At 44.0% G+C, this 25448-nt stretch overlaps 1 protein-coding gene across 1 annotated transcript in view; it reads right to left on the bottom strand.

Moving 5' to 3' along the window:
• Window positions 1–24652, bottom strand: part of LOC119967158 (collagen alpha-2(VIII) chain-like) — a 308798-nt gene extending 284146 nt beyond the window's left edge. Inside the window, exon 1 of the mRNA XM_038799325.1 lies at window positions 24461–24652. The gene's annotated coding sequence lies outside the window, so the exon portion shown is untranslated. The remainder of the gene's footprint in view (window positions 1–24460) is intronic.
• Window positions 24653–25448: the final 796 nt, after the last annotated feature.

The raw sequence follows: 25448 nt of genomic DNA, 5'->3' as shown, positions 1-25448 counted from the left end.
GTGGTAAGCTCAAAATCTAGCCCATGTTAAAAGCCAATACGATTTCATTTTAATTTGATTGATATTTATTGTCACATGTACCGAAGTACAGTGAAAAGTATTTTCTGCGGCCAAGGTAACGTACACAGTACATCCATAGTAGACAGAAGAATAATCAACAGAGAACATTGACAAATGGTACACCGACAAAACAGTGATTGGCTACAGTGCGGAGCAAGGGGTCAAACAAAGCAAATACATTAGCAAGAGCAGCATAGGGCATCGTGAATAGTGTTCTTACAGGGAACAGATCAGTCCGAGGGGGAGTAGTTGAGGAGTCTTGTAACTGTGGGGAAGAAGCTGTTCCTATGTCTGGATGTGCGAGTCTTCAGACTTCTGTACCTTCGGCCTGATGGAAGGGTCTGGAAGAAGGTAATGCCTGGGTGGAAGGGTCTCTAATAATACTGCCTTCCTGAGGCAGAGAGAGGTGTATACAGAATCAATGTGGGGCTGGCAAGTTTGTGTGATGCGTTGGGCAGAGTTCACCACAGTCTGTAGTTTCTTGTGATCTTGGACCAAGGCTCTCTATCGAAACATCTGTAGGAGTTTGTGAGAGTTGATGCAGACATGCCAAATGGTAGAGACGTTGTTGGGCTTTCTTGACTGTTGCATCATTGTGAGTGGACCAGGACAGACTGGAACTTAAAGCTATTGACCATCTCCACTTCGGAGCCATTGATGCAGATGGGAGTGTGTGTCGTGCTGCACTTCCTGAAGTCCATGTTCAGTTCCTTGATCCTTCCAACATTAAGAGAGACGTTGTTTTCGGTACACCATGCAACCAAGTGATTTATCTCCCTCCTGTAGTCTAATTTGTCGTTGTTTGAGATGTGGCCCACCAATACTTTAAGTAAGATGTATTATTTATTTAGGCAGTAACTCAAATGGCATCTTCTATAAGTGCAATAACAAATGTAAGTGCTGGAAATGAATGGCAACATCTATAAGGAGAAAGATATGTTAACTTATCTCCTCACAAGCCTCTCTCACATGTTGGTTAACCTGCCAGCATTTTACATTTCAGATTTCCAGCATTTGCATTGTTTCCTTGTTATCTCTTCAACGGAATTGTCTTCCAGTCAGAAATATGTGCTGGATTGACAAAAATAGAAGAATTGAGAATTTGTAACAAATTTCTAAGACAGAGATGAGGAAGAATTTCTTCTCTCAGAGAGTAGTGAATCTGTGGAGATCTTTACCACAGAGAGCTGTCGAGGTTGGGTCATTAAGTATGTTCACGGCGGAGATAGACAGGGTTTTAAATCATTAAGGGAATTAAGGGTTATGGGGACATTGCGGGTAAGCGGAGTCGAGGATTATCAAATCAGATCTGCAATGATCTCATTGAATGGCAGAGCAGGAACAATGGGTCGAATGGCCTACTCTTGCACCTGTGTCTTATGGTCTTTGCAGACAGAAATGTGATGGCTAAGGCCCAGATCCTGCTATCAATATAGGATTATACAGGCACATGGGATCCTTCAAACCATGTCCTGGCAGCAAAACTGACACTTTGAAAGGTGGTGTTAGGTAACAGCTTCCAAGAAAATGTTACCCAAATGGAGTTTATTATACTGCATTCTTTACATTCCAGTTCTCAAATTTGTCAAGCAATTCAATTGTAAATGTGGCACAAAGATGCAGTGGTTAGCACTGCTGCCAGGGACCCGGGTTCGATATAGGCCTTGGGTAACTGACTGTGTGGAGTGAGCACGTTCCCCCGTGTTTCCGGGATTTCCTCCAAGTGCTCCGGTTTCTTCACACAGTCCAACGATGTGCAGGTTATGTGGATTGGCCATGTGAAAATTGCCCCTTAGTTTCCAGAGGCATGCAGATTAGGTGGGGTTACCGGGATAGGGAGAAGGATTGAGCCTAGGTGCTCTTTCAGAGGGTCGGTGAAGACTCGTTGGGCTAAATGGCTTCCTTCTGCACTGTAGGGATTCTATGGATTCCTCGATGCATGATAAGGATTTTTTTTTTCCCATTTGTAAGAGTTTGCTTCTTTGAAGCCAAACTTGAATTGGCGCAAAATGCTATCAGTAACTTGAGCACAGTAGAGACAGGCGCCAGTGTTCGAAACATACTGAGAGAATAATTTCAAGATTAAGTCTGACCCTGTTACACAGCAAGGACAAAGAAAAGAGTTACCCTCTTAAAAGAGTTACAGCAAAAAGGACAAGTCAAAGTGGGGAAATCCTATTTTGTTTTCGCTGAAGTGGCTATCCCGCCCTCAGTTCTGGTAATAACAGGTTGGATAAAGCCAAATTAAACCGCAGCTCAGACAATTACTTTCAGGTTCTACACAAAGGTGCCGTTGTGAATGCTTGGAGTTCTTTCAGGGTGGCTGAAGATGGTTTAGTGCAAGTTAACAAAAGTGAAAAAAGGCTACCCAGGCACATTCTGTTTTCCACAAATAAATCAGGGCTGAGTAAATTTTAATGAGTCCCCTCCAGTGAATAAACAAAGCTGTGCTAACAGCTGTCATGCTGAAAGTGTTCGGTTACATGAATCACACAGACTGGTTTGTCGTGAAATGACTGGCTTCTGCGAAGGGGAGAAATTCCATTTGGGCTCCACTTGGTGCTTAGGCCGGAGGTTTAGCCTGTTGCATCCACAGCCTTCATTAATCCTATACAATGAAAGAGTTGCTGAAAAAGAAACTATGGAATATGTGAATATCTGGACATTGGCCATTATTTTGCTTGCTTTTGTATTGTTGGGTTGTTAAGTTACATCACTGATTATATGGTCAGTAAAGGTTGCCCAACAATGGTATTTCTTTAGCTCTGGAGGTAAATTCCACAGTCACATTTAAAAGAGTGCATTAGCAACTTCAATTTGCTTACATTTCTTTCTCTGTGTTTAGTAGCACTTTTAAATTACAGCCCTACATTTAAATCTTTATTTCAAAAAGGTATATATTGAGGTGACAAATCAAAGTTAAAGCAGGGAAATAAAAATGGTGACTCACTTTTCACATGCTATGCATTGACACACTCTGAGAATATGTACAGAATGGCCAAGAATTAGCATTGTATTCAGTTTAATTTTTGTTTTTAAATTGAAGATTCTGCTTCTTCCTTGGTTTGTCCAGAGCACGCTGCTGGCACCCTAATGTGGAAGCCAGGAACAATTGGCAGAATTTTCCCCAGGCAAGGGAAGGTGGGTTTGGGCGCATGTGGGGAATGACATTACCCCGAAAAATAATAATAATTAGGCTTCAATGAAGTTACTGTGAAAAGCCCCTAGTTTCCACATTCCGGCGCCTGTTCATGGGAATTGAACCCGCGCTGCTGGCATTGTTCTGCATTACAAGCCAGCTGTTTAGCCCATTGTGCTAAAAATGCATTGGGTCGGGATCCCAACAACGTCTCACTTGGTTTTCACAGCACAGCATTTTGGATCTGTTGGATAAGTAATTAAAATGACAATTAAGAACTGTTTTAACCCTCAATTCTGGGCCGGGATTCTCCCCTACCCGGCGGGGCGGGGGGGTCCCGGCATAGCAGAGTGGCGCCAACCCCTCCGGCGTCGGGCCTCCCCAAAGGTGAGGAATTCTCCGCACCTTTAGGGGCTAGGCCCGCGCCGGAGTGGTTTCCGCTCCGCCGGCAGGCGCCAAAACTGGCGGCAACGGACTTTGGCGCTAAGCTGACCCGCGTCGGGTCTGGCCGAAAGGCTTTCACCGGTCCACGCATGCGCCGGTGTGTCAGCGGCCGCTGACGTCACCACCGGCGCATGTGCGGTAGAGGGGGGTCTCTTCCGCCTCCGCCATGGTGGAGGCCGTGGCGGCGGCGGAAGAAAAAGAGTGCCCCCACGGCACAGGCCCGCCCGCCGATCGGTGGGCCCCGATCGCGGGCCAAGCCACCGTGGGGGCACCCCCCCGGGGCCCCGCTCGCGCCGCCAATCCCGGCGGCACCAGAGGTGGTTTAAACTACGTCGGTGGGATTGGCCTGTCAGCGGCGGGACTTCTGCCCATCATGGGCCGGAGAATCACCGCGGGGGGCACGCCGATCGGCGGGGCGTGATTCCTGCTCCCGCCGATTCCCGGGTGGCGGAGAATTCCGGCCCCAGGCAATTCCCCGACCCTGCGGGAGAATTCCGCCCCTGGTTTTCCCAACCAACCAATTGATCAGAAACTAGCCAGGGCCACTGAGAAAAATGACAGCAGGAAGAGCTTATTTAGTGAAACTGACAAACTGGGAAAGCTGTTCCTGTGAGGAAGAAGGATAAATATGGCGAATTCCGGAACCTGAGATAACGAGGGATATTGTAGGCCTCGTCAAAAAGAAAAAGGAGGCATTTGTCAGGGTGAGAAGGCTGGGAACAGACGAAGCTTGTATGGAATATAAGGAAAGTGGGAAGGAACTTAAGCAAGGAGTCAGGAGGGCTAAAAGCGGTCACGAAAAGTCATTGGCAAATAGGGTTAAGGAAAATCCCAAGGCTTTTTACACGTACATAAAAAGCAAGAAGGTAGGCAGGGAAAGGGTAGGCCACTGAAGGACAGGGAGGGAATCAATGTGTGGAGTCAGAGGAAATGGGCAAGGTACTAAATGAATACTTTGCATCAGTATTCACCAAAGAGAATAATTGGTGGATGTTGAGTCTGGAGAAGGGTGTATAGATAGCCTGGGTCACATTGAGATCCAAAAAGATGACGTTTTGGGCGTCTTGAAAAATATTAAGGTGGATAAGTCCCCAGGCCCTGATAGGATCTATCCCAGAATACTGAAGGAGGCAAGAGAGGAAATTGCTGAGGCCTTGACAGAAAACTTTGGATCCTCACTGTCTTCAGGTGATGTCCCAGAGGACTGGAGAATAGCCAATGTTGTTCCTTTGTTTAAGAAGGGTAGCAAGGATAATCCAGGGAACTACAAGCTGGTGAGCCTTACATCAGTGGTAGGGAAATTACTGGAGAGAATTCGTCAAGACAGGATCAACTCCCATTTGGAAGCAAGGGGTCCTGTTAGCGAGAGGCAGCACGGTTTTGTGAAGGGGAGGACGTGTCTCACTAACTTGATAGAGTTTTACGAGGAGGTCACAAAGACGATTGATGCAGGTAGGGCAGTGGATGTTGTCTATATGGACTTCAGTAAGGCTTTTGACAAGGTCCCTCATGGCAAACTGGTATAGAAGGTGAAGTCACAGGGGATCAGAGGTGAGCTGGCAAGATAGATACAGAACTGGCTAGGTCATAGAAGGCAGAGAGTAGCATTGGAAGGATGCTTTTCTGATTGGAGGGCTTGACTAGTGTTGTTCCGCAGCGATCAGTGCTGTGACCTTTACTGTTCGTAGTATATACCAATGATTTGGAGGAAAATGTAACTGGTCTGATTAGTAAGTTTGCTGACTACTCAAAGGTTGGTGGAATTGTGGATAGCGATGAGGACTGTCAGAGGATACAGCAGGATTTAGATCATTTGGAGACTTGGGCAGCGAGATGGTAGATGGAGATTAATCCGACAAATGTGAGGTAATGCATTTTGGAAGGTCTAATACAGGTAGGGAATATACAGTGAATGGTAGAACCCTCAAGAGTATTGACAGTCAGAAAGATCTAGGTGTACAGGTCCACTGGTCACTGAAAGGGGCAACACAGGTGGAGAAGGTAGTCAAGAAGGCATACTGCATGCTTGCCTTCATTGACCGGGGCACTGAGTATAAAAATTGGCAAGTCATGTTGCAGCTGTATAAAACCTTCGTTCGGCCACACTTGGAGCATAGTGTTCAATTCTGCTCGCCATACTACCAGAAGATGGGGAGGCTTTGGAGAGGATGCAGAAGAGATTTAACAGGATGTTGCCTGGTATGGAGGGCATTAGCTATGAGGAGAGGTTGAATAAACTTGGTTTGTACTCACTGGAACGAAGGAGGTTGAGGGGTAACTTGATAGAGGTCTACAAAATTCTGAGGGGCATAGACAGAGTGGATAGTCAGAGACTTTTTCCCCAGGGTAGAGGGGTCAATTACTAGGGGGCATAGGTTTAAGGTGCGAGGAGAAAGGTTTAGAGGAGATGTACGAGGCAAGTTTTTTTTTTACACAGAGGGTAGTGGGTGCCTGGAACTCGCTGCCAGAGGAGGTGGTGGAAGCAGGGACAATAGTGACATTTAAGGGGAATCTTGACAAATACATGAATAGGATGAGAATACAGGGATATGGACCCCGGAAGTGTAGAAGATTTTAGTTCAGACGGGCAGCATGGTCGGTGCAGGCTTGGAGGGCCAAAGGGCCTGTTCCTGTGCTGTACTTTTCTTTGTTTTTTGTTCTTTGATCGGTTGCACTGAAGAGCTCTAGTCTTGGTCAGGTAAGAGGTTGCTTTCCAGGCTAATTTATGAGTGAGCAGAACCTCGGTTTAATATCTCATCCAAAAAGATAGCCCCTCTGTCAGTGCAGCACTCCCCCAGGGCAGTGTCAGCCCAGTCTTTTCAAATCTGCCTTGTAGAAGGGACTGGCACCAATGAAGCTACAGGGTGACACAGCACAACATCTGATGTGACATGTGCGTTTTTTCCCCCTCTCCATTTGGAATTCAAAGAGTTACTGGTTTCCTTATCCTCTTACGTTATTGTATCAAGCATTTTCTTTTTCATATAAACATCTTGGTTTGTAAATGCGGACGAATTTAACAATTTTATTGAGCCAAATCCCACTCAGGAAGAAACTGGCACACAAAGTAAGTTTCCATAACAGTATAAAACCACCTTTGTCTCTTCAGTCTTCTTGTTTACCCAAACCATTGAGATGTTACTGAGATCAGAGGCAAGTACCTGCTGGCAAATTGGAGTTCTGGCTGGATATGATTATCCATCCAGCCTAATAAGAAACAAGTGAAGTAAAGCGCTGCTTCATGAACATTTGTTCTAATTCGCACTAAATGGCAGAAATAGCATAATCCAAAATTCCTTTCCCTCCTTCCATAATATAAAAAGTAATAAAACAAATGCTCAAATAACATCTTCAAGTCAATGGGATATGCTTTTCATCTCAGACTTAAAGTTAAAATCACTGAGAAAACATTTCCGTTGGCCAAAAATCAGCGACAGCTTTGTATTTGGCTAACCAAGCTGGAAAACATATTTTCTCGGCTTTGAAGATAGGCAGCATTCATTTAATTGCTTACTGTAATTGGGGGGGGGGGGGGGGGGGCATAACGAATTTTGGACGATGCCACTGAGGTGTGCACTAAAGCAGATGCAAATTATTTATTCATGAGGCAACTGTTTGCTTCCGTGTGTTTTTTTTTCCAGATGGATGGTTCAGACAGCGTCCAGATTGCATCCGGTTGACATAATTGGGTGAGATTTAACTAAATGGGAACAAAGTCCCATAGTGAGTACAGTTAACTGCATGCTTCCTGTCGCTCGCAGCATCGAGAAATGCAGAGCTATAAAACAGAATCCGGGTTAGCGAGGCAGCCTCAGCAGGGAACATGTGGCTGAGGCCTTACATAGCGCCTGTTCTGTGCACTGATGAGCTCCACTCATCGGACTTCTGGAGCCTCCCAAGCGATCCCACCCCAAGCCCCAACACTCTATGAGAGGGTCCCGGGCATCCCCCAAACGCCACCAGCCAGATTGCCACTTTGAAAATGCCAGCTTGGCACTTTGGCAGTACCAACCTGGCAGTACCAACCTGGCAGTGCCAACCTGGCAGTGCCACCTGGGCACCTTGGCAGTGCTGGGCTGCCACCCAGGTGTCACTGCCAGAGTGCCAGGCTGGCACCAGCCATGCCACAGTTCCACTCAGCCAAAGGGTTTGCACTTGGGGACCTCCAAACCCCTGGAGGATCCCCACAAGTGCACTTCCATCTATTTCCCATTTGTGGAGACCAGTACTGAAAAGCGCTCATCCGAGGTGAAGGGGTTAGAGCCCAATGCTTCGGGTACTTCGCGAAATTGCACATTAAAGTGAGACTAGCTGTCTCACTTTAATATGCAGATTTGCCTAAAAATAATCCTGCCCTAAATTGGCGGAATTTATATCGCAACGCCTCACGAGATTGCGTTAGACTTCGAGAGGCGTTGCAAGCTGGGTAGATCCCGGGAACAGGGTCTCCCAGTCTCTATCAGCCACACTGCACCGCGGCAAGCTGCTTTTCCGGCGCAGCATGGCTATTCAATTGCACCCAATATTCTGCTACATGGACCACATTTTCATTTCATTCACTGATATTCTTGAAATATGTTCAAAATCATAAATTTTCATTCTTTCTTAAAACTGTGGATGTCTTTGCTTCTCTTAGCTTTCCCTTCTTCATGCAAAGTATACATTTTTTTAAACCCAAGTGTGGTCTTATCTGACCATATTACTTAATTAACCATTTGACCTTCTCTACACTTTTCATCTTTCATGCATTATTGGCTGTCACTCTTCAAGCAACTCTTCAAGCAATTCTTTTATTTCCCAATGTAAAAATGCACCTTCCATATTGACATCCACATTATTCAAATTAGTTTTGGCATTGTATGGGTTTCACAGGGCAGAGTTTGGATAGAGCACTAAATTGGAAAGGGCCTCACATGGCACTGTAAATTCAGATGGATTTACTTTCTGGTTTCAGACAAACAATTTTTTTTTAGATGTATCTTTGGGATGTGGCCATCACAGGGAAGGCGAGCTTGTACAGCCCAATCTCTAATTTCCCTTAAGAAGCTGGCAGTGAACTAGGTTCTTGAATGCGGAGGAGTGGCTTGCTGGGCCATCTCAAGAGGGCAGTTTGGAGAGAGCCACATTGCTGAAGAATCTGGAGTCTCATGCAAGCCAGGCCAGCTAAGGACAGCAGATTTCCTTCCCTTAATGAAGCAGATGAGTTTTTAAACGCCAATCCAATAGCTCCATGATCGCTATTACGGAGAGTGACTTTTCATTCCTGATTAATTTCATTAACAGAATTTAAATTTCCCAGTTGACATGGTGAGATTTGAACTCACTTCTCTGTATCATTAGCAGTCCAGGCCTCTGATGAGATTATCTGTCTAATAACAGAACCACTATGCCACCATGTTGAAACAGCACACAGGTGATCGGAAACCTTAACCTTTCTCATGGAAAGTGGCAGCACAGACCACTGACTTCTTCAAAGAATCCACAACTCCACAAAATCAGAAAGTGTTGTTTCTCTACGCAACCATAAGTAGCTTAGTTAAAGTTAAATAATAATAATACGCCCTCCACCACTTCGTTCAGGAGTAGATTTTCTGCTAAATTCAGCTCAAGCCTTGCAAAATAGGGTTAATTTACATCAACTACAATTAATTTCAAGCAACTGCATTATTTAGTTCACATATCCCTTTTTTATTTCAAAAGCTAATTGATAAAAGAGACGACTAATATCAATATAAAGCTATTGCTGAACTTAAACACTGTTTGACAGTACAGCCGATGACTAGAACTAATATTCATACATAGAACATAGAACAGTACAGCACAGAACAGGCCCTTCGGCCCTCAATGTTGTGCCGAGCCATGATCACCCTACTCAAACCCACGTATCCACCCTATACCCGTAACCCAACAACCTCCCCCTTAACCCTACTTTTATTAGGACACTACGGGCAATTTAGCATGGCCAATCCACCTAACCCGCACATCTTTGGACTGTGGGAGGAAACCGGAGCACCCGGAGGAAACCCACGCACACAGGGGGAGGACGTGCAGACTCCACACAGACAGTGACCCAGCCGGGAATCGAACCTGGGACCCTGGAGCTGTGAAGCATTTATGCTAACCACCATGCTACCCAGCTGTATATTGTAGTAAGATCAAAAACAACATTCATAATCCTAAAATCTCTGAAATAATTTTTGGGCACACCTGCGCATCTTTCTTCTTAAATATCACACACCAAGGCCAGGATTCTCCGCTGCGAGTCCACCCCACTACTGCTGTTAGCGAAGGTGGAAATTTGGTGCTCAGCCAAATTCCCCATTCACTGCAGTGGCAACGAAGAATCCCGGTGTGGTGAACTACCGGAAAATCCCTCCCCAAGTGTCAGCCTTCACTAAAATAAAGATTCATTTTATCCCCCAAAGTCTGCAGTTATTGTTTCCATGGGAAGAGAGAGATTATTGGCTTTCTGAGGACTGCAGTACAGATTGTACAACAAATTAAAAGCAAACATTCGTTTTTATCTTTGCCCTTTACCAATAAAAAGACATGCATTTACATAATGCTTTTCCAAGACCTTCGGACATCCCAAAGTGCTTTATAACCAGCCTCGTGACTGTGGTAGGAAATGTGGTAATGTTCAACCAATGATGAAATGGGTGAGCGAAGCCGAGAAGATGGAACATTTTGTTGTCATTGATGTACTCATTGTAAAAGAATATCAAGTGAATGAAAAACATATAATACAGCAAATCTGAAACAGAAAATGAAAATGCTTGAAACATTCATCAAGTCATGCACTGAATCTGTGGAAAAGAAGTGACAATTTAATATTCCGGCCATAACCCTTCATCGGGCCTCAAATTATGATGGAGGGTACTTGTCACTTCTCCCCACAGATGCCGTGCCTGACTAGCTGGTCCACTTGCAGCACTGCCTGTTTTGTATTAAAGTAGATGAACCAGGGCAATTTCTTGCCCATGTCTGTAAATTTCTGGTTACATACAGATAATGTCTTGCAGACAGGTACACTAGGTTGTGTGGAAAGATTAGGGGTAATTTTCAACTTGGTGTTCCTGGTGTGGGGCGGTGGGGGGGGGGGGGGGGGGGGGGGGGGGGGGGGGGTGAGCATGTCAGCCGGGAGCGCTTCGTGCAAATGTGGACACATGCTCTGCAATTTTTCCTTACCATTTAAATTAATGGATATCATTACGTTAGCTTGCCATGCAAGCTGGATTTTATGCGTGCTCCCAGTTGGCAAGGCTCCCTGCTATGAGCAAGAATTTTGAAAAATTGCTGCTTTTATGTTTGTCGTTGCATAATACCAGATTAAACCTTACTGGGCAACTAGCCCTTCGTAATATAACTGCACAGTTATGCTAATTTTAACAAAACAGTTAATATGAACAAGTATATTACAACATCAATCAACACTTAAAATAACTTGTGACATGGTTGGTTGACGAATCATAAAATTAAGAAAACAATCCTGCGGGTTGAGTTTCGTCAGGGTGGCGGAGGTCCTGATGTCGGGCCCAAAAGCTGGGGCCAACTCCACCATGGTCACTGGTAGCTGCGTTTTTAATTAGTTGTAGTCAGGGCTCCCATCCCTATTAATCCACTGCATCCCCACAGGGCAGTGCAGCATGGATGTCAATGAGGTGGGTAGGGTCTAAGGTCCCATGGTGCAGGTTTTGGGTCACGATTATGCGTCTGCTCATTGGAATTCTGTATCTCTTCAGAATTTTTTAATGAAACATTTATAGTTGAGAAAATTGCAAGAGAGGAATTGTAATTGGCACATTGATGTGAGCGATTTCATTTTGGGCCTTTTACACAGGGGAAAAAATTGAGGTCATGGTGTTTGTTTTCTGACATAACCGTCACAGATATGCAGTTCAAGGAAAGAAACTGTGGTAGAGGACAGCAGCCGCAATTTTATTTTCCTTTGGAAACAAAGCGTGCGTGAGCCAATATGTATATTAGTGCCCGAATCAAGTTACATTTTTCCTGATATCCCATGCTTTCATTATGTGCTAAGGGAAATGGATATAAGTCGATTCAATTTCTCATGTGTAAAAAATCTTCCACTTCACAAAGTGAGAATGTTGAATTATTAAACTTTCTGCCAAGAAGTTAATTGCAACTGTTAGACGGCGTGACTGCTGATTCAGTGTAAAGGTTTCCGATCTGTATAAGTGTTTAGACTGCAGAAATCATTTCCTTGAAAGCTGACATTGTGGCTGATAACGTGTTGATTAAAGAAATGCCGAGTGTGTCAGAAGTTATCATCTGGATTAATATTTCAGTGGAGGTTGTGGCAGTGACAGGCTTACACTTTGTGGGGCCCCATGCTCAACTTAATTTCTGCTCTGCCCCTCCCCCCGCAATTTCTGCCCATCCACAAAAATACACAAATTGATCACCGCTTAACTGCTTTTTAAACTTGTAAACACAGGCCTGTATGAATGATTGCTGAATTCAAATCCAAGCTTACCTCTGGTCATAATGATGGTAAAGGTGGTCAATATTGCGATGTGCATCTTGAAGCGAACAAGCATGGAACTTGCTGATGAGCAGCGAGTAGGGGAACAAACATTGACCAGTTCCATCTCTGTAGCACAGGCCAGTGCAGGACAGAATTAGCCAGTCCAGTTCGGGAGCAAATAATTCAATCAACAAGATGCATATGCTGTCAGTCAGAATATATTTCAGTGCCTCATTCAGTTTAAAAAGTTCACTTCCTTACTTCAGCTCACAAAATCAAAGCAGTTATTGCCATAAAGTCATGTGGATGGAGTGTCCAGTGAGTCCAACTCCAATATCAGTAGCTCTGTCTGCAAGATTCTGTTCTTTGTCCTGAAGAGGCCAGCGTTGAGATCAACGGTGGTTACAACTATCATCATGTAACCAGTTGCAGCCATTATATCAGACCAGCAATGGTCCATTTTGAAAAACTGAATTTAAACCAGAGAATATGGAAGACAGACAGATTTTTAAGATTTTATCACATCACTCTTTGTTTGAATGGCAATTTAATTATCTTTTTTTCTGTTCTTTTTCTTCACAATGTTCTGGGTAAAATCTTATAAATACACACATTCAATCGTCAATATTGCTGAACTTGCCAAATCTTCCTGACTCATCGTACTTCTCAAATAATTTTTAACTTTTCAGTACAGAAAAAGAACATTCACCAGAAGAATTTGCAACATGTATTATTAAAAATATTTTCAAAATTTTTTCTACATTTGGAAAAGGTTGCCTGCAATCAGCTGGTGATATCGAAGCACATTATTATCAATGAAATGAATGAATTGTTTTACTTCATCTCCAAAAAGATTTGTCTCTATGTTCTCCCAGTTGCAGTGGCTTTTAGCATTGTCATCCGAACCTTCTGTCGAAAAGCACGCAAAATAAAAGATTTCTTCAGAGATTCTCTTCTACTCTGCAATTGCACCATTATTGTATCACAAATTAACATTGACAGTCTGAACATGATCTTCTCTTTCCCTTTTAAAGTGATTTAATTGTCTCTAGTTTCATTGAAAAATGACCTCGTGCATCTTGTATAATTCTCATCATCAGAGGGACCTGTATGTTTTGTTACTGTTAGTGCCTTTGCTTCCAGCGGGGCTGTGTTCATTTTGAACTTCCAAGACAAAGATTTTAACTGAGGCTAACAATTGTGCAACATTGTTGCATCAACAATTTGCAATGATTTGCAGATGACATTAATTCTCTGAAGTAAACAATTCCACTTACAATAAAAAAAACTGCAATATCGTACTTTCCAAACTTCTCTGCTAAGGATTTTCTTCAGCTTTCGCTCATGGTTTTTCTGAACTTAATGTGGCTATGCTAATCAGGTTTCCTTTGTATCAGCAAAATTAATTTTCAAACTCAAAATAGCATCTGTGCGAGTGGACCAACTGGTGCCACAAATTCTTTTGACCGTCAAATATTTTCCATTTGCCTGCTCTAAGCGTGATTGCCTGGATGTTGAAAATAAATCTCCAGCTTCCTCATGGGATTCAGTTGCAGTGCTGCAGGTTAAATTCAAGGAATGACTGGAACATTGGGATGAAGAAATGCACAGGGTCATGTTCAAACTTGCTTGTAGACCTGAATATTTTCTTGCAATATTTACATTATCGAAGCTCAGCCCATGACAATTTTTAATATCCATACCTAAATTTGCAATGATTTCCAAAACCATTGTCTCCAGTCACTTAGAAGTGTGGGATTGAAGCTGGTCAAAACAGAGAAATCACTCCACAACTTCACTATCGCTGGTCACATATCTTAAAATTAGTGTGAATTGGTCCACATGACTTTCATCTGATGTTGAATCAACTATTATGGAACAGTATTTGGCACAATTTACTTCATTAGTGAATTGGTTTCTGAGCCACTGTGCCATTATAGTGATTTTAGGTTCTGAGCATTAATAAGTTGGTCTTCCCTGAGCCACAATATTGACCAATATTCAAATGCTCTTTGAGAACCTTGTCAAATTTACTGAGATATTCAAGGCAGGCTAAAAAATGACTTCTTTGACTTAACACTCATGACTCATCATGTCCTCCTAAAGGTAGTCCCAAAGAAGACAGCATTTTGACTGCGGCAACAATGTGTCTCAGCACTTTCCTCCACTCCTTTTCAAACTGAACCGATAACCTAAAATCAACTCTTCCAGATAATTTACATCTTTGAACGAATGCACACATAGCCTTAAAATGACCTTTGCAAAGTTTCATGATCAGCAATATTTCTTCCAACATTTCTCCAGTTAGAGTATCCACTGACAAATAATTGATTCCCGTTACTAGGGTCAGGAGATAATTTGCAAACAAAACAGTGGACTGCCTTAGAGGTGTCCGAAAAAAATCTTCTAATTTCCGTCATCCTATTTCTCTTCACCCTCAGAAAACAAGGCTTCAGAAGACTTCTAACCTGCTTTTGGCCTCCAACCTCAAACTATTTTCTCAAATGTTCCATATTACCTATGTTTTCTGGTTTAATTGCTCCACAATAATCTACCACACCCAGTGGAACAGATTTTGGCCAGAAGACAATGTTTTCAGGGTAGGTTTCTTCCCTCACTTCAATTGATGAAATATCCTGTAGCTCCATTGTTAATTCAGATTCCATTTCTGATTCAACTTTTTCAGACAATGTGGTTTCTCTGGAAATTGGCAAGTCTATGTCATCAGATAATTATCCAAACTTTTGGTGGATAAGGATTGAATATGCAGACTGATCGATGCTTCAAACTTTTTAAAAAGTAAAATGACAAACTGTCCTTTTGATGAGCTTTGTAATCGTCCTGCCTTCAATTTTCTACATTTTTGCCACCAGATTAATAGTGTCGCTTCATATTAACTGATCTTTTTTGATTTAATTAGTATGAATTTTTTGAAACAGCAGGCTTTTTTTGTCTCCTCCGCCCTGGGGGTCAAGTTGCCCCTGCTTCCCTCACTCTCGACAATGGCTACCCTGATTCCTGAGTGGCGGTCTGGCTCACTCACCACCTCCCTCGTGGCTTTGTTCGCCAATTCACCCGATCCCTGTGGCGCCTCGCACCTCACCTCAAAAGCCGCACCTCGCTGCTGGTTGCCTATGGCCTGCCCAGCACTCCCCAGCCCTGGCCTGAGGGTCCGGTCAGCCCTGCTCCGCTTGACAACAGCTTGCTTCCCAAGTCACGACCACTGGCTGGCTCACCACCTCTCTCCCCGCTGGCTTTTTTCGCCAATTCACAAGAAAGTTAGTTGGTAAACACAGGAGATCTTTGCCTTGACTGCTACATTCCTCCCTCCTAGTAACCTTAACGTTCACCAGTGGTTTCAAGCTCTAAGGGGACTCAACCAATTAGAGTCTGATGTCGCTCTGAATTTCCTGCTGATAAGATTCAACATGAGCCTTCAGAAAATGTCGGGCGAACAGGCGGTGATTGGTGCCCAAAGACACCGGCTGGCACGGGGCCTGACACCTAGGCATGTTGTGTCGCATTGTAAGTACGCTTCTGGGTTGTGGAGATGGTGGTGTAGTGGCAAGGTCACTGGACCTGCGGTCCAGAAGCCCAGGCTAATGCTCTGGGGTGCAGGTTCAAATCTCACCATGAGAGCTGGTGAAAATAAATTTGATCATCACATCTGGAATAAAAAGTTAATCTCAGTAACGTTGACCATGAGGCTATTGACAACTGTCCCTAAGGAAAGGAAATCTGTCATGTTTACCCAGTCTGGCCTAAATGTAATTACTCACCCACATCAGTGTTGTTGATTCTTAACAGCCCTCTGAAGTGGCCCAGCAAGCCATTTAGTTCAAGGACAATTAGAGGTGGTCAACAAATGCTGGTCTAGCCACTGACACCCATCAACCCAAGAAAAAGAATAAGTCCGGCCTCGAAGGTCAAAAATGGGAGCCAACACAATTTCAGCCCACGGCAGGACTTGAAGCAACATTTTTCTAGGAATGACCAATCAGCAGGCCGCTACCATGGTCACCATCCGATTGAGCATGGTGGTCCATCTCCAAGTGCTGTTGGCCCAATCAGAGGACTGGCAGCATTCAGCAGCTTGAGCAGCAGCACCCTAATGGAAAACAGTGCCTCAATGGTGAAGCACCGTCAAAAGATACAAGAGTTATTTTGGGGAAGCCAGCATCATGCATGCAGACAGGAAAGTGGGTGTGGTGGGGGGGTGCGGTGGTGGTTGTAGATCATACACGCAAACCAAAAAAACATTTATTCAGGAGGGTTCCTCCAGGTACCAGCTGGGAGGCTGACATTTACTCTGATCAGTTGGCAATATAATAATGATATGACCACAATGAGTTACAGTGCCTCAGAGTTCATTCGAATTGTCACATTGAAGGGTGAGGGACGCTTAAACTCACTACAAAACAAATAAATCTTGTCTGGTTTATGTAGAATGGCAAATACATCTCTTACACTAACACTGACCACACTAGACTCCTGGGCATCATTCCTTAAATGTCTCACTGGGGCTAAAAGCTTAGTGGTGATCAATGACTCAATAATTTGGCAAAATAATCAAAAAGCAATAATCTCAGCTACAGGATAATCCAATAACCTACTTCTTGTCACGGTTCAGTTCACAAAGGAGTTGTGGCTTCTGCTTAAGGATGAAGAGGCAACTACAGATGTACTTAAAAAAAACTCTAGGAATGACCCATCCTCAAAACGTTCACTGATACAACATTAACTAAAGTATCTGGCTATAGTTCTTGTTATCATTGGTACTGCTAATGAGCATCAGAACTAGGAAATAAACTTGTCTGCGAGATAAATCGAATACCCAGATCGCAAAGAATTAAAATTCAGTTAACGCGTTGGAGACTGGTGAGAGATGAGCTCTCCACCAGCTTCAAGTAATCGAATACAGGTTGGAGTTCCAGACAACTCTAAAGCACACAGATACTCAACTGATTCATCAGTTCACTGCGTCTCATCCCTGGCAGCCAGCTTCTACCAAAAATTCAGACATGCCATCGGACATGCTGATATTCATGGTTTTAAAATAAGTATATTGCTGATATACTAGGAGGAGGGAGCTCTCTGATAGGGGGAAGGAGCTCTCTGATAGGGGGAAGGAGCTCTCTGATAGGGGAGGGAGCTCTCTGAGAGGGTGAAGGAGCTCTCTGATAGGGGAGGGAGCTCTCTGATAGGGGTAGGGAGCTCTCTGATAGGGGGAGTGAGCTATCTGATAGGGGGAGGGAGCTCTCTGATGGGGAGAGCTCTCTGATAGGGGAGGGAGCTCACTGATAGGGGGAGGGAGCTCTCTGATAGGGGGAAGGAGCTCTCTGATAGGGGGAAGGAGCTCTCTGATAGAGGGAAGGAGCTCTCTGATAGGGGGAGGGAGCTCTCTGATAGGGGGAAGGAGCTCTCTCAGAGGGGGAAGGAGCTCTCTGATAGGGGGAAGGAGCTCTCTGATGGGGAGAGCTCTCTGATAGGGGAGGGAGCTCACTGATAGGGGGAGGGAGCTCTCTGATAGGGGGAGGGAGCTCTCTGATGTGGAGGGAGATCTCTGATGGGGGGAGGGAGCTCTCTGATAGGGGGAGGGAGCTCTCTGGTAGGGGGAAGGAGCTCTCTGATAGGGGGAGGGAGCTCTCTGATAGGGGAGGGAGCTCTCTGATAGGGGTAGGGAGATCTCTGATGGGGGAAGGAGCTCTCTGATAGGGGAAAGGAGCTCTCTGATAGGGGGAATGAGCTCTCTAATAGGGGAGGGAGCTCTCTGATAGGGGTAAGGAGCTCTCTGATAGGGGGAATGAGCTCTCTAATAGGGGAGGGAGCTCTCTGATAGGGGTAAGGATCTCTCTGATAGGGGGAGGGAGCTCTCTGATAGAGGGAAGGAGCTCTCTGATAGGGGGAAGGAGCTCTCTGATAGGGGGAAGGAGCTCTCTGATAGGGGAAGGAGCTCTCTGATAGGGGGAAGGAGCTCTCTGATAGGGGGAGGGAGCTCTCTGATAGGGGGAGGGAGCTCTCTGATAGGGGGAAGGAGCTCTCTGATAGGGGGAGGGAGCTCTCTGATAAGGGGAGGGAGCTCACTGATAGGGGGATGGAGCTCTCTGATAGGGGGAAGGAGCTCTCTAATAGGGGGAAGGAGCTCTCTGAGAGGGGGAAGGAGCTCTCTGAGAGGGGGAGGGAGCTCTCTAATAGGGGGAGGGAGCTCTCTGATGGGGGAGGGAGCTCTCTGATAGGGGGAAAGAGCTCTCTGATAGGGGGAGGGAGCTCTCTGATAGGGGGAGGGAGCTCTCTGATATGGGGAGGAGCTCTCTGATAGGGGGAGGGGGCTCTCTGAGAGGGTGAAGGAGCTCTCTGATAGGTGGAGGGAGCTCTCTGATAGGGGGAGGAGCTCTCTGAAAGGGTGAAGGAGCTCTCTGATAGGGGGAGGAGCTCTCTGATAGGGGGAGGAGCGCTCTGATATAGGGGGAAGGAGCTCTCTGAGAGGGTGAAGGAGCTCTCTGATAGGGGGAGGAGCTCTCTGATAGGGGGAGGGAGCTCTCTGATAGGGGGAGGAGCTCTCTGATAGGGGGAGGGAGCTCGCTGAGAGTGTGAAGGAGCTCTCGGATAGGGGGAGGAGCTCTCTGATGGGGGAGGGAGCTCTCTGATAGGGGGAGGGAGCTCTCTGATAGGGGGAAGGAGCTCTCTGATATAGGGGGAGGGAACTCTCTGATAGGGGGATGGAGCTCTCTAATAGGGGGAGGGAGCTCTCTGAGAGGGTGAAGGAGCTCTCTGATAGGGGGAAGGAGATCTCTGATAGGGGGAGGGAGCTCTCTGAGAGGGTGAAGGAGCTCTCTGATAGGGGGAAGGAGCTCTCTGATAGGGGGAGGGAGCTCTCTGAGAGGGTGAAGGAGCTCTCTGATAGGGGGAGGAGCTCTCTGATAGGGGGAGGGAGCTCGCTGAGAGTGTGAAGGAGCTCTCTGATAGGGTGAGGGAGCTCTCTGATAGGGGGAAGGAGCTCTCTGATACAGGGGGAGGGAGCTCTCTGATGGGGATGGAGCTCTCTGATAGGGGGAGGGAGCTCTCTGATAGGGGGATGGAGCTCTCTGATAGGGGGAGGGAGCTCTCTGATAGGGGGATGGAGCTCTCTGATAGGGGGAGGGAGCTCTCTGAGAGGGTGAAGGAGCTCTCTGATGGGGGAAGGAGATCTCTGATAGGGAGAGGGAGCTCTCTGAGAGGGTGAAGGAGCTCTCTGATAGGGGGAAGGAGTGAGCTCTCTGATAGAAGGAGGGAGCTCTCAGGTGGGGGGGGGGTGGTCTGTGATATGCAACCATACAACAGAGAAACAGGCTAACAAGCAGCAAAAAGAGCACTCTCAGGTGAGGGAGTAAATGGTTCCCCCGGAGGATCAGCAGTTTCATGCTCCATAAAGCCACACCCTTTTAAGGCCTTTTGCACTTGATAATCCACAGCCATGGAAGCATCAGTCTGAACTTGCATGACAGCAAACTGGCCTTGCATGTCTACAAGGCTAGGTTATGAAGCACCAAGATTTGATTTGATCAAATTTGCATTAAGTATGTTGAAAAGCAACAATAAGGATTGTATTAACATTGCGTTCTCCAACCGCATGATTGTATTTACTCACATTTATATAACAGCTAATGTGGGGTGCTAGTCAGCTTGTGTGTGTTTCAGATTAACACCAATGACATTGGGTTTGATCCCCATTCCAGGTAAACTCAGGGTCTGCATACCTCCTCATCCGGCCCACAGTAAAAAGCAAATCACTTTGCCGTGGCTCATCAAATAATCACCACTTCAGGCGGAGAATTGAAGAAGAAGAGTATAATGCACTGTACCAAATCCAGTGTGGTTTGGGAGTACAGAGCTTTTGTCAAAGCTCCTGAGTTTGTCCTGGTGAGTGCAAAACAAAAGGCTTTGACAAAATGTACTTTTTCCTGATGAGTGCAAGACAGAAAGCTTTGACAAAATGTCTCTTTTTCAGCGACACTCTTCGCAGTGGTGTGTAAAATCAGCAACTCTTTAAATAGCCTTAAGTAGCAATAGTGTTACATTGATGTGCAAGAGACAGGGAATGTTCAACTTAGAATCTTATGTGCCTATAGCACTGACAAAGCCATATTAAAGACAGCATACATTGACACTTACGTGCTCCCAGAATTCACAAATTAAAATATTCACAATGTTAGGTTGTCTATCTGCAACTGAGCAAGGCTTTTAATGGTATCCAATCATTTTTAGCATCTTTTCATCCTGATGTCTGAATCAACACTAGAATTAACATTATTAATGGAAATAAAATAAATGTTCAAAGTCTGCTCCAACTGGAATAGCCATATCCTTTTTCAAAGTATAGAATCCTTTCTATATCCTGTATTATACTAGCCATAGTTCACAAAGGATCAGAGGCATCTCTCTCCATTATAGAGACAATTGGTTATACAGGTTGAGGGTCACCACTTCACACCAAGCATTGGACTAAATAAGGAGGGAGACCTCCATGAAATGCCACAGCCAGAACAGAGATTGAACCCATACCATTGTCATTATTGTTCCACACCCTAGCCAGATTGCCAACTGAACTAATTAACTGACCCTCACAGTACTCCTTTCAACAAACAAAACAATTGTGTTCTTTTGCAATCTTGCTCCAAAAATGCAACTATGCCGCATTCATATTAAAAAAGCATTTGTAATTTCAAACCTGAACAGACATAATGAAAAACAAATGTTTTCAGGAACGTTGCATCTCAGTCTAATCCTGTTAGGATATATATTTAGGATTGATGGGGTTAATTCATATTTTACTTCATGAAGTACCTAGTTTTGAAACAATACTGAACAGATTTCAAACGATCAAACGAATATCAGTACAACGGAGCACCTAATACAAAGCGTTCGTTGTTTTTGTGGTATGAAGTATCTAATACTGTTAAACTTAAAATTATTTGAAAGCACTTTTTGTGTACACAGTACAGCTACAATAACCACCAAAATGCATCTCAAAGCTGCTCACAATCATTGTATTTTGATGTGTGACATGACCAAACCCCATATATTAAATCAACATTTATGGAATGTGATGAGATACGATGGGAATTCAACATCTGCGGAGATATATCTGGGAATAACCGATACCACCTGTTAATATAGGTTGTAGCTGGTTCTTCAATTCACCGTGCCTTATATCCTTCTGCAGATCCTGTAGAATAGTTCAGGCTACATCTAAAGATTTGTTTTCAGAGAGGTAACAGAGCTTTGCTATTTGGTTGAAATTAATTACAGCAATGTTTTAGGACTCCTGAAACAGCAGTCAGGGCAAAGATCAAATTAACTCCAACAATTAGTACCATGTATATCATTTGATATTAAAATATTAATACTTTTGATAAAAACACAGGTATCACTTGTACTGTTACTTCCAAAACACTCACTGAAGGATGTTTGATGGACGAGTGTATTTCTTGAGCTAATGTTCTGGTACAGTTTGCAAAAACATTCCTTGTGCTACGAGATGTATTTTTCCTACTGTGTGTAAATAAACTGCACAATTGGGATAGAATTTGCTGTTGCAGCATAAGCAGGAATTACACCCTTTAAGGGCTGATTTTTCCAATTTGAATTTACACAAAAATTTCCCACGCAAAACCCACACAAACACGGGGAGAACATGCAAACTCCACATAGACAGTGACCCAGAGCCGGGATCAAACCTGGGCCCTCGGTGCCGTGAGGCTGCAGGGCTAACCCATTGCGCCACCGTGCTGCCCTAGCATGGTTTTAATATAATTGAAAAATACCCTCTGCTTGTGTGATACACAAGATAGTGCCAATATTGTCCTATCAAATCTCACTACCCTTACTGCTACTAATTTTATTAATAATGCTCTCTTGGTAAAGACAAAGGGATAGAAATGTGCTCACTTAGTACTGCTTCCAGTGACACTGGACAGACTATTTCCATACCCTGGTGCAGGCAGTGCCATGAGCTGCTACCTGCATGGCAATTTATTCAGCGTGGTGTGCCCCAGGGAGTTGATGTATTCTGTGTAGTGCCCACTTTGAGGTGGTGCTATGCGAACAGAGTTTTCCTCCGGATTATTTTGCGCAGTCTTCACCTGTATATATGAAAGTGAGATTATTTTTCCTGAGTTTGACTCTACCGCTTCACACACAGCACTGTAAAAGGGTGGTTGCACAGCCATGGCTCAGTTGGTCGCACTCTGACCTGAGTCAGACGTCTGTGGGACTTCAAGTTCCACTCCAAAGAGTGGCACACAGAGTCTAGGCTGATATTCCACTGCAGTACTGAGGGAGTCCTCAGTGGTTCTGCTGTCTTTCAGAGGCGCTGTTGAAACAAGGATCCATCTGCCCTCACCGATCAACGTAAAGGATCCCATTGCGCTATTTCGAAGAAAACAAGAATTATCCCTGGTCTCCACTATCTGTCCCTCAATCAATGTCTCTAGAACAGATTACCTGGCCATTATCACCGTGCTGTTTGTGGGAGTTTGCAAATTGGCTGTCACGTTTTCTGGTTTACAAAAGTAACTACATTTCAAAAGTACTTCCTTGGCTTTAAAGTGCTTTGAGTTTCTAAAAGATGCTACACAAATGTAAGTTTTTACAATCACCAAGTTGCTGTTATTATTTTAACAACAGATTACCCAGTCTTTGACCCAAAATCAAAGTTATTTTTTAGAGCAATATGACACTATTGTAGAGTTACACTCCACTCCCTGTGTTTTCTACAACTCTATTGAATCAAATGGATTACATTTTATCAAGTTTTTATTCTGATGCAAGGTCATTGTCCTGAAACATTAACTCTATTTCTCCCCGCACAGATGCTGCCTGACCTGCTGAGCATTTCCAGCATTTTCTGTTTATCATACAGATTTTCAGCATCTGCAGTATTGTGCTTTTGATCAAGTGCCTGTTGTACAATGTAACGAATGCACCCCCCAGGCACCACAACATCGAAGGCAGCTTCCAGCCTGAAAAATACTAACTGATTTATTTACAAGATCTCACGTTATATCTTGATCAACTAAACGCTGGCACAAAAAAATGAGCGCTTTATTCACAATGCTTTTACTTCTGAATCCCAGCACTGGAATCGCATCTGCTGACCTTTCTGAAATGCAGAAAATGAAAGGAAATGGACAACACCCATTTAAAATCTATCTTAATTCAGGAAATTTACTTTTTTTGGATGGGGCAGTTATCCTAAACAGAAGTGTGTTGGGGGGGGGGGGGGGGGGGGGGGGTGTCTGGACAAACATTTCAAAGAACTGGTGCAATAGATTGAGGTAATTCAGCTGTAGTACTAGAACAGGTGTGGGTCACCTCGATTTGCTCTATCTTTTACACCGCAGGTCATCCTTGCGTTGCAGTTGGAGGTAAGGAAAATAAACCTCACATTTATAAAGCACCTTTCACAGTCTCAGGGTATTGCCAAGCATTTTACAGTCCCTAGAGATTTTTGGTTTGAAGTGGAGTCACTGTTGTAATGCAGGAAAAAGCTGAAGCCAATTTGTGCACAGCAAAGTTCCACAAACAACAATGAGATAATGGCCAGATAATCTGTTTTTTATTTAAATGACGTCCTTCGAGGGATAAATATTGGTCAGGACTCTGCAGAAAACTCTCTTGAATTGTGCCATCCACTGAGAGAAGGTCCTCTGTTTAATATCTCACCTGAAAGACAGAATTTGTGTGTGCAAATTCACAATGTTCACATATACCATGCATCTGATACTAGAGAACCACAGCATCAACTCATTCACCAATTCGATCAGTTTCTAACGGTATGGCTAATACAGCACATATTTTGTTCAATTATGTAATGTGACCAATATTCTAAACTACATATTGTGCAGTAGTACTGTACAGTGATTTCTTTGTTCACATTTTTCTACCATTTAGTGCCAGTGAAGCAGTCAGGACGCCACCTGTTTTTAATAGCAACTTATTTACAGCATAGTTCCTAATAGGATTGAAACCTGTCTTAAGAAGTGCCTTAAACTCTTGCTACGGTCAATCTAAAGACTGAATCGGTATGATATTAAGAAGTTTCCGACTATAAAAAATGAACTGAACTCTGTAAAAAACAAACTCATTTAGGATCTTTTTTAAATAAACAAAAGAATGCATCAAACAATTTTTCTATTGTTTCAATTCTGTTATGCTTTCCTGGTTGTCACTGATCAGGAATAAAATATTTTACAACTGTAAAAAAGTAGTTTCCTTCGCACAGTTTAATATGCGCAACATGAAATGGATACAGATAGAAAATGAAGAAATGGAAACTGATAATTTCCTACCTTTGCTAGTGGCAGAACGTCAGTTTTTAAAAAAAGAAAGCACTAATTTTCTTGTTCTGATGGTGCAATTCCTTCTGGATGCTCTACTCCATAGGTTTCTAGGAATAGATAGAGCACTTGCTCCTACGCTGTTTGCAGCTTCAAGCTGCACAGCGCAGTCACTTTGACAGCACGTCTGAAAGGGTGCGTGTGTGAGTGAGAGAGAGAGAGAGTGGACTATTTCACAAGCTGTTTAATGGGCTAGACTGAGATCGGCTTTGCTTTTTGAGCATGTTCCAGATGAGAATTGTTTCTCAGGTTCTAAGATACAAAGGATCGTGTTTGTGGGTTTGGAGGAGGGGAAAGAACTTTTGAAACTCTTTTTAAAAAAAAAGCATTTTCACATGTGTAGTTCATGGACATTTGCCACTGCGGTTGTTGCAGCTGACAAAAAGTACTTGCAACCTTTTGCTTTAATGATTCCTCTGTCTTTACGAAATTTTTGTATGAGCCACCTTTTCCCATCATTAATCAGTAAATCAACATATACAATTGTAGGATGTGAAGACTCGACTAAACGATTTTAAGTGACCAATTATTGACTGCTCGGTGAATCACAGCAGCTACGTTTTTAGGATTTGTTTGCTTAAAAGGAATACATTTGGTGCTTTTTTTTAACTGTAAAGTCTGGATTTTATAATTTAAATGTGGATCTGCTTCGTGAAGTGGAAACAGATGCTCCATATATCCCCAGTAGAGCAACATGTCCATTAGCACGTGGAACCTCTGAAGTATTTTGAGCTTACTTTCCAAGTGCAACTCCATGTCCACTTACATATGCAACTCATAAAGTATTCAGTGTTTACTGCCCGAGTACAAGCGACATCTACTGACATATTACCCCATGCAACATCCACTGTTGACAGATCATCTAGGTTGGGAGATCCCGCTCGATTGCACGAGGTTTATTTTTTGCAATTGTTTCACTGGATAACGACGTAACTGAGCA

Source organism: Scyliorhinus canicula, chromosome 1 (genome assembly GCF_902713615.1).
Source record: "Scyliorhinus canicula chromosome 1, sScyCan1.1, whole genome shotgun sequence".
NCBI lineage: Eukaryota > Metazoa > Chordata > Chondrichthyes > Carcharhiniformes > Scyliorhinidae > Scyliorhinus > Scyliorhinus canicula.
The sequence above is the reverse complement of the archived record's forward strand: the minus strand, read 5'-3'. Positions and strand labels throughout refer to the sequence as shown.